Below are 11186 nucleotides of genomic sequence, written 5' to 3'. Positions count from 1 at the left end.
TGTTTGTTTTTTCGAGTGCTGGCCAAAAGCTTGGTGCGCGGTGGAACCGGTGGCGAAGATAACTGCCCTGCCCTCCAGAGATTGTTCCGTCGACACTGAAGCCGCTGTGCCGGCGATTCCGGAGGGCCCCGCGGCGATCGCGATGACCGCAAGGGAGATTCCTGCAAGGACCGACAGGCGTACAGGCAAACGCAGCTGGCCGGTGTACCGGACAAGAAGGGCAATGTCGGTGCGGAAGCTAGCGGCGTTGAGTTTCGCGGAGCCCGGTCCCTAGGTATCGAAAGAGGACGGATTCGGGCCTCGGACCTCGAGGAGCGTCCAATGCCATTCAATAGTGTTTCCAAAAGTGTAGTAAGTTTGCTTACACAGAACGACGCTGACCCGCCGAATTCATCACGAGGCGAGACGTTCCACGAAGCTGCGCCGTCGAGGAGTCCCCCAATCCTCCTCCTCCTCCTCCTCCTCCTCCTCCTCCTCCTCCTCCTCCTCCTCCTCCTCCTCCTCCTCCTCCTCCTCCTCCTCCTCCTCCTCCTCCTCCTCCTCCCTCCTCCTCCTCCTCCTCCTCCTCCTCCCTCCTCCTCCTCCTCCTCCTCCTCCTCCTCCTCCTCCTCCTCCTCCTCCTCCTCCTCCTCCTCCTCCTCCTCCTCCTCCTCCTCCTCCTCCTCCTCCTCCTCCTCCTCCTCCTCCTCCTCCTCCTCCTCCTCCTCCTCCTCCTCCTCCTCCTCCTCCTCCTCCTAAAAACCTAAATTTCTAAATTTTTAAAACTCTCAAGACCTTAAATTCCAAAATTCTAGGATTCTTAACCTAAATTTGAAATTCACACACACACACACATTTCTAAATAAATTTTAAAATTCTAAAATTCCAAAATCCAAAGTTCTTAAATAACATTCGACAAATTTTAAAATGATTAAATTCTAAAAAAAATATTTAATATTCTGAAATTACAAATTTATTAAATTCTAAAATTTCAGTTCTAATATTCTACAATTCAAAAATTAAAAATAGATTCAAAAATTCTGAAATTGTTTAACTATAAAATTCTAAAATTCTTATATTCTATAATGCAGAAATTTCAAATTTATTAAATTCTAAAATTCCAAATTCTGAAATTTTAAATTATTGAATTCCAAATTCTAAAATTCTAAGATTCTAATATTCTGTAATTTTAAAATTATTAAATTACAAAATAATAAAATTTTGAATTCCAAAAATTTCATTCTTAAATTTTAAAATTCCAAAACTCAATACTTTTCAAATTTTAATAACCTTAATTCAAAAATTCAAGACTCGTCTGAATTTCTACATTTCTAGATTTCTAAAATTCTAAATTTCCAAAACACAGAAATTCTCAAAATTTATACTTCCTCAATTCTTCAATTCTATATTTATATATATGAGATTCTAAAATTCTATGATTCCAATGTTCAGAAATTTTTAAATTCTATATTTTTTTATTTAAATTAATTAAAAATTTCGAAAATTCTAAATTTTTCAGCAACTCAATTTCTTTATTTCAAAATTTCTTAATTTTTATACTTCTAAATTGAGAATTTCTTAAATTCTAAAATTCAAAGATCCTAAAATTTAAAAATTTTAACATTTTGAAGTTCAAAAAATTTGAAATTTTAAAACTTTGAATTATAAAATTTTGAAATTCGAAACTTTAAATTTTGAAAATCTTAAATTCTGTAATTCTAAAGTTCTTTAATCTTTAAACAATAAAATTTTGTAAAATTTAAGGATTGAAATTCTAAAATTTGAATATTCTAAAAATTCTTAAAGTCTAAAATGTTCAAATTGTAATAGTCTAAAATTTCAAAATTGTAATAGTAGTATTAGGTTCTAAAATTCTATGATTCTAAAATTCTAAAATTCTAAAATTCTAAAATTCTAAAATTCTTAAATTCTAAAATTCTAAAATTCTAAAATTCTAAAATTCTAAAATTCTAAAATTCTAAAACTCTAAAATTCTAAAATTCTAAAATTCTAAAATTCTAAAATTCTAAAATTTAAAATTCTAAAATTCTAAAATTCTAAAATTCTAAAATTCTAAAATTCTAAAATTCTAAAATTCTAAAATTCTAAAATTCTAAAATTCTAAAATTTAAAATTCTAAAATTCTAAAATTTAAAATTTAAAATTCTAAAATTTAAAATTCTAAAATTCTAAAATTCTAAAATTCTAAAATTCTAAAATTTAAAATTTAAAATTCTAAAATTCTAAAATTCTAAAATTCTAAAATTCTAAAATTCTAAAATTTAAAATTTAAAATTTAAAATTTAAAATTCTAAAATTTAAAATTTAAAATTTAAAATTCTAAAATTCTAAAATTCTAAAATTCTAAAATTCTAAAATTCTAAAATTTAAAATTCTAAAATTTAAAATCTAAAATTTAAAATTCTAAAATTCTAAAATTTAAAATTCTAAAATTCTAAAATTTAAAATTCTAAAATTCTAAAATTCTAAAATTCTAAAATTCTAAAATTCTAAAATTCTAAAATTTAAAATTTAAAATTCTGTTCTAAAATTCTAAAATTCTAAAATTTAAAATTCTAAAATTCTAAAATTTAAAATTCTAAAATTCTAAAATTCTAAAATTCTAAAATTCTAAAATTTAAAATTCTAAAATTCTAAAATTCTAAATTTAAAATTCTAAAATTTAAAATTCTAAAATTCTAAAATTCTAAAATTTAAAATTTAAAATTCTAAATTTAAAATTCTAAAATTCTAAAATTTAAAATTTAAAATTCTAAAATTCTAAAATTCTAAAATTTAAAATTCTAAAATTTAAAATTCTAAAATTCTAAAATTCTAAAATTCTAAAATTCTAAAATTCTAAAGTTCTAAAATTTAAAATTCTAAAATTCTAAAATTCTAAAATTTAAAATTCGAAAATTGAAAATCGAAAATTGAAAATTCGAAAATTCTAAAATTTAAAATTCTAAAATTCTAAATTTAAAATTCTAAAATTTAAAATTCTAAAGTTCTAAAATTTAAAATTCTAAAATTCTAAAATTCTAAAATTCTAAAATTTAAAATTCTAAAATTTAAAATTTAAAATTCTAAAATTTAAAATTCTAAAATTTAAAATTCTAAAATTTAAAATTCTAAAATTCTAAAATTTAAAATCTAAAATTCTAAAATTTAAATTCTAAAATTCTAAAATTCTAAAATTCTAAAATTCTAAAATTCTAAAATTCTAAAATTCTAAATTCTAAAATTCTAAAATTCTAAAATTTAAAATTCTAAAATTCTAAAATTCTAAAATTCTAAAATTTAAAATTCTAAAATTCTAAAATTCTAAAATTCTAAAATTCTAAAATTTAAAATTCTAAAATTCTAAAATTTAAAATTTAAAATTCTAAAATTCTAAAATTTAAAATTCTAAAATTTAAAATTCTAAAATTCTAAAATTCTAAAATTCTAAAATTTAAAATTTAAAATTCTAAAATTCTAAAATTTAAAATTCTAAGATTCTAAAATTCTTAAATTTAAAATTCTAAAACTCTAAAATTTAAAATTTAAAATTCTAAAATTCTAAAATTCTAAAATTCTAAAATTCTAAAATTCTAAAATTCTAAAATTCTAAAATTCTAAAATTCTAAAATTCTAAAATTCTAAAATTCTAAAATTCTAAAATTCTAAAATTCTAAAATTCTAAAATTCTAAAAATCCGAGGGGGACGTCACTCCGCGATAACACACTAAAACGCTCAAAAACGAGCTCGAAAAGCATCAACGCTACTCATCGTGCCGAGTTTTCACATAACGCCACCTTAAAGCAAGTTATCGCAAGTTAACGCGCGTTAAAGCGAGTTAAAGCGACCAGCTCCTGCTCGACTTTTGAACCACGAAAATCTATCTTGCAACCTTGCCGTCGAGCAGTTTTTGGTTATGTTTGGCAACTCGGTATTTGTTTTTGTTTTTTCAAGCAGTTTTGACAGAAAGCAAAATTTGTGATTATTTTTATCAACGGACGGAAAAGTTTCGCCGGTGTGATCGCCGGCTCCACCTTCCACAGAGCAAGGCGCACGTTTTGACGACCGCACCGTACCGGACCGGACCGGATTCCAGGTGTGATGGGCGTGATCGGCGGCTGCACCACAAAGAAAAGAACTTTGGCGGAGAATCTTGACTCAAACTCAAGGAGGAGGAAAGTTTTCTGGTAATGTTTTTAGTAGTGCGATTAACAGATTTTAATTGTGATTTTTATTTTTTTAGGCTCTTAATCGAGGCGCTTGGCTGTAGATAAGCCTAGACTGGGTTAATTACAGTAACTACCTCCTGCTTTTGCCCTGATTGTGACCGTCTCCCAGCCAATCGTGAAACGTTTGCCAAGCAATTGACAAGTTGCGCAAGTGCACGGGAGTGAACGCAATATTCACGAAGGCACCGGTCGCGAGGACCCCGAAGGATCAACGTGGAGGAAGTGGACTTGCCGGCATTGTTATTTTAGTGCGGCTCACCGGTGAAACGTACGCCCAGTGCGACCCAACCGTGCCCGTATTTGTCGGGTGTCGGTCCGGATTCCAGGCGTCGTCTCTCATGCTTGAAAAGTAAGCCGCAGGCCGCAGTACGGAAGCAGAAAATCGTGGTTAAGGAGGAAGCGGAACTTGGCACCTGGTGGTGTCGGTGCACGATGATATCTTCAATTTGGACCACTATTTGGAGATTCAACGCCAGCTGTGTGGAATTCCACCGCAGGATTGCAAAGAGCGGATTATAAAGGACGCCGTGGCAGGTTCAGTAAATAAAAAAAAACAATCTGGAATAAATCGAGTTGCTAGTCGAGTTGTATAAAACAATATTCAATTAGTGTTTTTATTACAATTAAACAGAACATCCGGACCGTCGAATTGGCGGTGAAGTTGAAAGTCGGCTAAAAGCGCGGATTGTATCCGACTTGAATCGAGATGATCCTGTGACAGAAGGAGAGGGAAAAGGGACGACTACTGGACGAGTTTTAGATACTTTATTGACATAAAATGTAAAGCCGCTTTAAAATAAATAAAATATAATTTTGAAAACAAAAATCGAACCGCAGCTTCCGTATACTCCGTAAGCAGCCATTACGTCGGGCAGCTCGATACAGACGCTTCCTCCACAGGCCCATGACGAGCCACATAAACATGTGAATACCGTTTTCTGCTAGAAGTTGATGGTGATTAGTTGCGTGAAACTCTGTTGTACAACTCAGAGCTCAATTTTTACCCAAAATGTAAGTACCAACTCCATCATCTTATCTGCCGTGCACCGGATGGCCGCGGGTACATTTGAGACGTCAACGTTGACGTCGTGCACCGGCGTCAACCACGGGTAAAGTCCGGAACCAATGTCAGCACCTGCGCTGCACAAAGTAGATCACGTAAGATCGGTCGTGCAGAGTGGGGACCTTATTCCCCTCGAAAAGACGTCGTTCTTAGCAGACATTAAATGTACAGCGGTAGCAATTACATGCAATTCGGCAAGACGAGCTGGCCGGCTGACGTAGACGATGCCCAGTTCTTCCGGTAGCAGGCCAGAATCTGGGCCGCCTTCATGATCAGGCTGTCCTTGATTGCCTACGGCTTGTTATCCTGCAGCTTGAACAGGCCCTGCTTGGTGAAGAACTGATTGGTCGTATCCAGGTCCCAACTGCGAAAAGATCCGCCAACTGGTTGCATGTCTTCAGGCTCAGATTAAGCACGCACTGGCCCGAGCAGGATGTGAACAGCAGGGCATGAACATTTCCTATCGGAGGAGAAGGTTAGGTTCTGTGTAAGCTTTTAGAAATTAACCTTTACCTGGACATCTCCGACGACCACCATCTGGGGCTGTAAGTGATGAAGCTTCATGGACCTTAATCGAGGCACGCTCCTGTCCCTCATCCACGGGCAAGTGACGAATGTTGTTCTTGAACTCCGCGCACAGCAAATGAACCAGCCCGGACTTGACCTTATTGTACGACACGTCAATCACGAACACCATCGCCAGTACCTTCGGCGGGGTGTTATTCCGGCAGTAGTCCTTGGTGATCACAAAGTCGTACGTTCCGGGCACTGGAACAACGTCCGCCGTCGATGAACTGGATTCACGGACATATAGGCCGTGCATCGAATCGGTCCCAACTCGCCAATTGGACGATCGGATGGACCAGTTCCTTCTCGCCGGCACGGACAAACGGTGAAACGATCAACTCGAACAGAACGGTACTCTGCTTTATCATGTCCGTGTTGACCGGGAAGTGGGACATCGACGAACGCATGAAACACTGTCCAGAGGATCCCTGGTTCTGGTCCTGAGTGATAAACTTGGTGGTGACCAAAGGCGCACTAGTCCGGCCGCGTTCCTCGCAGACCCTCCACCGTACGACCGCTGATTCTTGCTTATTTCCTGAATCGAATAGGGCATGCTGTCCGGATCAAGACGATTCTGGACCGGTGGTGCCAATGCAGGTGGATAGTACGGAACGGTGAAACCGGTTCCATTTCTGGGCTCAAATATGGTCCATCAACGATTACAGCAGCCAGTCGGAATTCTTCAACCGGTCAAGCTTTATTCGACTATCAAAACAAACTGCTCGAATGATTTGACAACGAGAACTGTCATTCGCTCGTGACAGTTCTCGCTGTCAATAAATTCGAGCAGTCTGATGTGTGAACGCATAAAAAGGTAAGCCAAAAAGCAAGTTATCGCGGTTAACGCGCGTTAAAGCAAGTTAAAGCGGAAAGGTGAAAATGAACGCTGCAAAGGTTTGAAAAGGAAGCTTTATCGCTCGGCTAGCGCGGAAGTGACGCACCCCTCGTAAAAATCTAAAATTCTAAAATTCTAAAATTCTAAAATTCTAAATTCCAAAATTCTAAAATTCTAAAATTCTAAAATTCTAAAATTCTAAAATTCTAAAATTCTAAAATTTAAAATTCTAAAATTTAAAATTTAAAATTTAAAATTTAAAATTCTAAAATTCTAAAATCCTAAAATTTAAAATTTAAAATTTAAAATTCTAAAATTTAAAATTCTAAAATTTAAAATTTAAAATTCTAAAATTGAAAATTTAAAATTTAAAATTCTAAAATTCTAAAATTCTAAAATTCTAAAATTCTAAAATTTAAAATTTAAAATTTAAAATTCTAAAATTTAAAATTTAAAATTCTAAAATTTAAAATTCTAAAATTTAAAATTCTAAAATTCTAAAATTCTAAAATTCTAAAATTTAAAATTTAAAATTTAAAATTTAAAATTCTAAAATTCTAAAATTTAAAATTTAAAATTCTAAAATTCTAAAATTCTAAAATTTAAAATTTAAAATTCTAAAATTTAAAATTTAAAATTTAAAATTTAAAATTTAAAATTCTAAAATTCTAAAATTCTAAAATTCTAAAATTTAAAATTTAAAATTCTAAAATTCTAAAATTTAAAATTCTAAAATTCTAAAATTTAAAATTTAAAATTTAAAATTCTAAAATTCTAAAATTCTAAAATTTAAAATTCTAAAATTTAAAATTTAAAATTTAAAATTCTAAAATTTAAAATTTAAAATTTAAAATTTAAAATTTAAAATTTAAAATTTAAAATTCTAAAATTCTAATTTAAAATTTAAAATTCTAAAATTCTAAATTCTAAAATCTAAAATTCTAAAATTCTAAAATTTAAAATTTAAAATTTAAAATTTAAAATTTTAAAATTTAAAATTTAAAATTTAAAATTCTAAAATTCTAAAATTCTAAAATTCTAAAATTTAAAATTCTAAAATTCTAAAATTTAAAATTCTAAAATTCTAAAATTTAAAATTCTAAAAATCTAAAATCTAAAATTCTAAAATTTAAAATTTAAAATTCTAAATTCTAAAATTTAAAATTCTAAAATTTAAAATTCTAAAATTCTAAAATTCTAAAATTTAAAATTTAAAATTCTAAAATTCTAAAATTCTAAAATTCTAAAATTTAAAATTCTAAAATTTAAAATTTAAAATTCTAAAATTTAAAATTTAAAATTTAAAATTCTAAAATTTAAAATTTAAAATTCTAAAATTCTAAAATTCTAAAATTCTAAAATTCTAAAATTTAAAATTCTAAAATTCTAAAATTCTAAAATTTAAAATTTAAAATTTAAAATTTAAAATTCTAAAATTCTAAAATTCTAAAATTTAAAATTTAAAATTTAAAATTCTAAAATTCTAAAATTCTAAAATTCTAAAATTCTAAAATTCTAAAATTCTAAAATTCTAAAATTCTAAAATTTAAAATTTAAAATTCTAAAATTTAAAATTCTAAAATTCTAAAATTCTAAAATTCTAAAATTTAAAATTTAAAATTTAAAATTTAAAATTTAAAATTCTAAAATTTAAAATTTAAAATTCTAAAATTTAAAATTTAAAATTCTAAAATTTAAAATTTAAAATTTAAAATTTAAAATTCTAAAATTCTAAAATTCTAAAATTCTAAAATTTAAAATTCTAAAATTTAAAATTTAAAATTCTAAAATTCTAAAATTTAAATTCTAAAATTTAAAATTTAAAATTCTAAAATTCTAAAATTCTAAAATTCTAAAATTTAAAATTCTAAAATTCTAAAATTTAAAATTTAAAATTTAAAATTTAAAATTTAAAATTCTAAAATTCTAAAATTCTAAAATTTAAAATTCTAAAATTTAAAATTTAAAATTTAAAATTTAAAATTTAAAATTTAAAATTCTAAAATTTAAAATTCTAAAATTCTAAAATTTAAAATTTAAAATTCTAAAATTCTAAAATTCTAAAATTTAAAATTCTAAAATTTAAAATTTAAAATTCTAAAATTCTAAAATTCTAAAATTCTAAAATTTAAAATTTAAAATTTTAAAATTCTAAAATTTAAAATCTAAAATTCTAAAATTCTAAAATTCTAAAATTTAAAATTCTAAAATTCTAAAATTTAAAATTTAAAATTTAAAATTTAAAATTTAAAATTTAAAATTTAAAATTTAAAATTCTAAAATTCTAAAATTTAAAATTTAAAATTCTAAAATTTAAAATTTAAAATTTAAAATTTAAAATTTAAAATTTAAAATTCTAAAATTTAAAATTTAAAATTCTAAAATTTAAAATTTAAAATTTAAAATTCTAAAATTCTAAAATTCTAAAATTCTAAAATTTAAAATTCTAAAATTCTAAAATTCTAAAATTCTAAAATTCTAAAATTCTAAAATTTAAAATTCTAAAATTTAAAATTTAAAATTCTAAAATTCTAAAATTCTAAAATTCTAAAATTCTAAAATTCTAAAATTCTAAAATTCTAAAATTTAAAATTTAAAATTTAAAATTTAAAATTCTAAAATTCTAAAATTCTAAAATTTAAAATTTAAAATTTAAAATTCTAAAATTCTAAAATTTAAAATTCTAAAATTTAAAATTCTAAAATTTAAAATTCTAAAATTTAAAATTTAAAATTTAAAATTTAAAATTCTAAAATTCTAAAATTCTAAAATTCTAAAATTCTAAAATTTAAAATTCTAAAATTTAAAATCTGAAAATTCTAAAATTCTAAAATTCTAAAATTCTAAAATTCTAAAATTCTAAAATTCTAAAATTCTAAAATTCTAAAATTCTAAAATTTAAAATTTAAAATTCTAAAATTCTAAAATTCTAAAATTTAAAATTCTAAAATTTAAAATTTAAAATTTAAAATTCTAAAATTCTAAAATTCTAAAATTTAAAATTCTAAAATTCTAAAATTTAAAATTTAAAATTTAAAATTCTAAAATTCTAAAATTTAAAATTCTAAAATTTAAAATTCTAAAATTTAAAATTCTAAAATTCTAAAATTCTAAAATTTAAAATTCTAAAATTCTAAAATTCTAAAATTTAAAATTTAAAATTCTAAAATTTAAAATTCTAAAATTTAAAATTTAAAATTCTAAAATTCTAAAATTTAAAATTCTAAAATTTAAAATTTAAAATTTAAAATTCTAAAATTTAAAATTTAAAATTCTAAAATTTAAAATTTAAAATTTAAAATTCTAAAATTCTAAAATTTAAAATTTAAAATTTAAAATTCTAAAATTTAAAATTCTAAAATTTAAAATTTAAAATTTAAAATTTAAAATTCTAAAATTTAAAATTTAAAATTTAAAATTTAAAATCTAAAATTTAAAATTCTAAAATTCTAAAATTCTAAAATTTAAAATTCTAAAATTTAAAATTCTAAAATTTAAAATTCTAAAATTTAAAATTCTAAAATTCTAAAATTCTAAAATTTAAAATTCTAAAATTCTAAAATTCTAAAATTCTAAAATTCTAAAATTTAAAATTCTAAAATTTAAAATTCTAAAATTTAAAATTCTAAAATTTAAAATTTAAAATTCTAAAATTTAAAATTTAAAATTCTAAAATTTAAAATTCTAAAATTTAAAATTCTAAAATTCTAAAATTCTAAAATTCTAAAATTCTAAAATTCTAAATTCTAAAATTCTAAAATTCTAAAATTCTAAAATTCTAAAATTCTAAAATTCTAAAATTCTAAAATTCTAAAATTTTAAAATTCTAAAATTCTAAAATTCTAAAATTCTAAAATTCAAAAATTCAAAAATCCTAAAATTATAAAATAATAAAATTCTAAAATTCTAAAATTCTAAAATTCTAAAATTCTGAAATTCCAAAATTCCCAAAGTCCGTTATTCTCAAATTCCCAAAATCTCAAATTCCCTAATTCTTTAATTCCCAAATTCCTAAATTCTTAAGTTCCCAAAATCCCAAATTCCCAAATTTTCAAATTCTTAAATTCCCAAATTGCCAAACTCTCAAATTCTCAAATTCTAAATTCCTATATTATCAAATTCCTAAATTCCCAAATTCACAAATTCCTAAATTCTCAAATTCTTAATTTCCCAAATTCTCAAATTTAAATTCCCAAATTCCCAAATTCCTGAATTCTCAAATCTCTATATTCCTTAAAAATAAAATCAAAAATCTAAAATTCAAAATTCAAAATTTCAAAATTCAAAATTCAAAATTTAGAAATTCAATAATTTAACAATTCAAAACTTCAATTATTCAAAAAATTCAAAATTCCTTTATTTCTCAATTCCTATAATCCTAAATTCCTAAATTCCTTAATTCCTAAATTCCTAAATTCCTAAATTCCTAAATTCCTAAATTCCTAAATTCCTAAATTCCTAAATTCCTTAATTCCTAAATTCCTTAATTCCTAAATTCCTAAATTCCTAAAT

The 11186-nt window shown here is 24.9% G+C and overlaps 1 pseudogene; it reads right to left on the bottom strand.

Moving 5' to 3' along the window:
* Positions 1 to 4990: 4990 nt before the first annotated feature.
* Positions 4991 to 6491, bottom strand: LOC119769178 (annotated as a pseudogene).
* Positions 6492 to 11186: the final 4695 nt, after the last annotated feature.

Source organism: Culex quinquefasciatus, chromosome 3 (assembly GCF_015732765.1).
Source record: "Culex quinquefasciatus strain JHB chromosome 3, VPISU_Cqui_1.0_pri_paternal, whole genome shotgun sequence".
In the NCBI taxonomy this organism is placed as follows: domain Eukaryota; kingdom Metazoa; phylum Arthropoda; class Insecta; order Diptera; family Culicidae; genus Culex; species Culex quinquefasciatus.
This window is presented reverse-complemented; position numbering and strand designations above follow the sequence as displayed.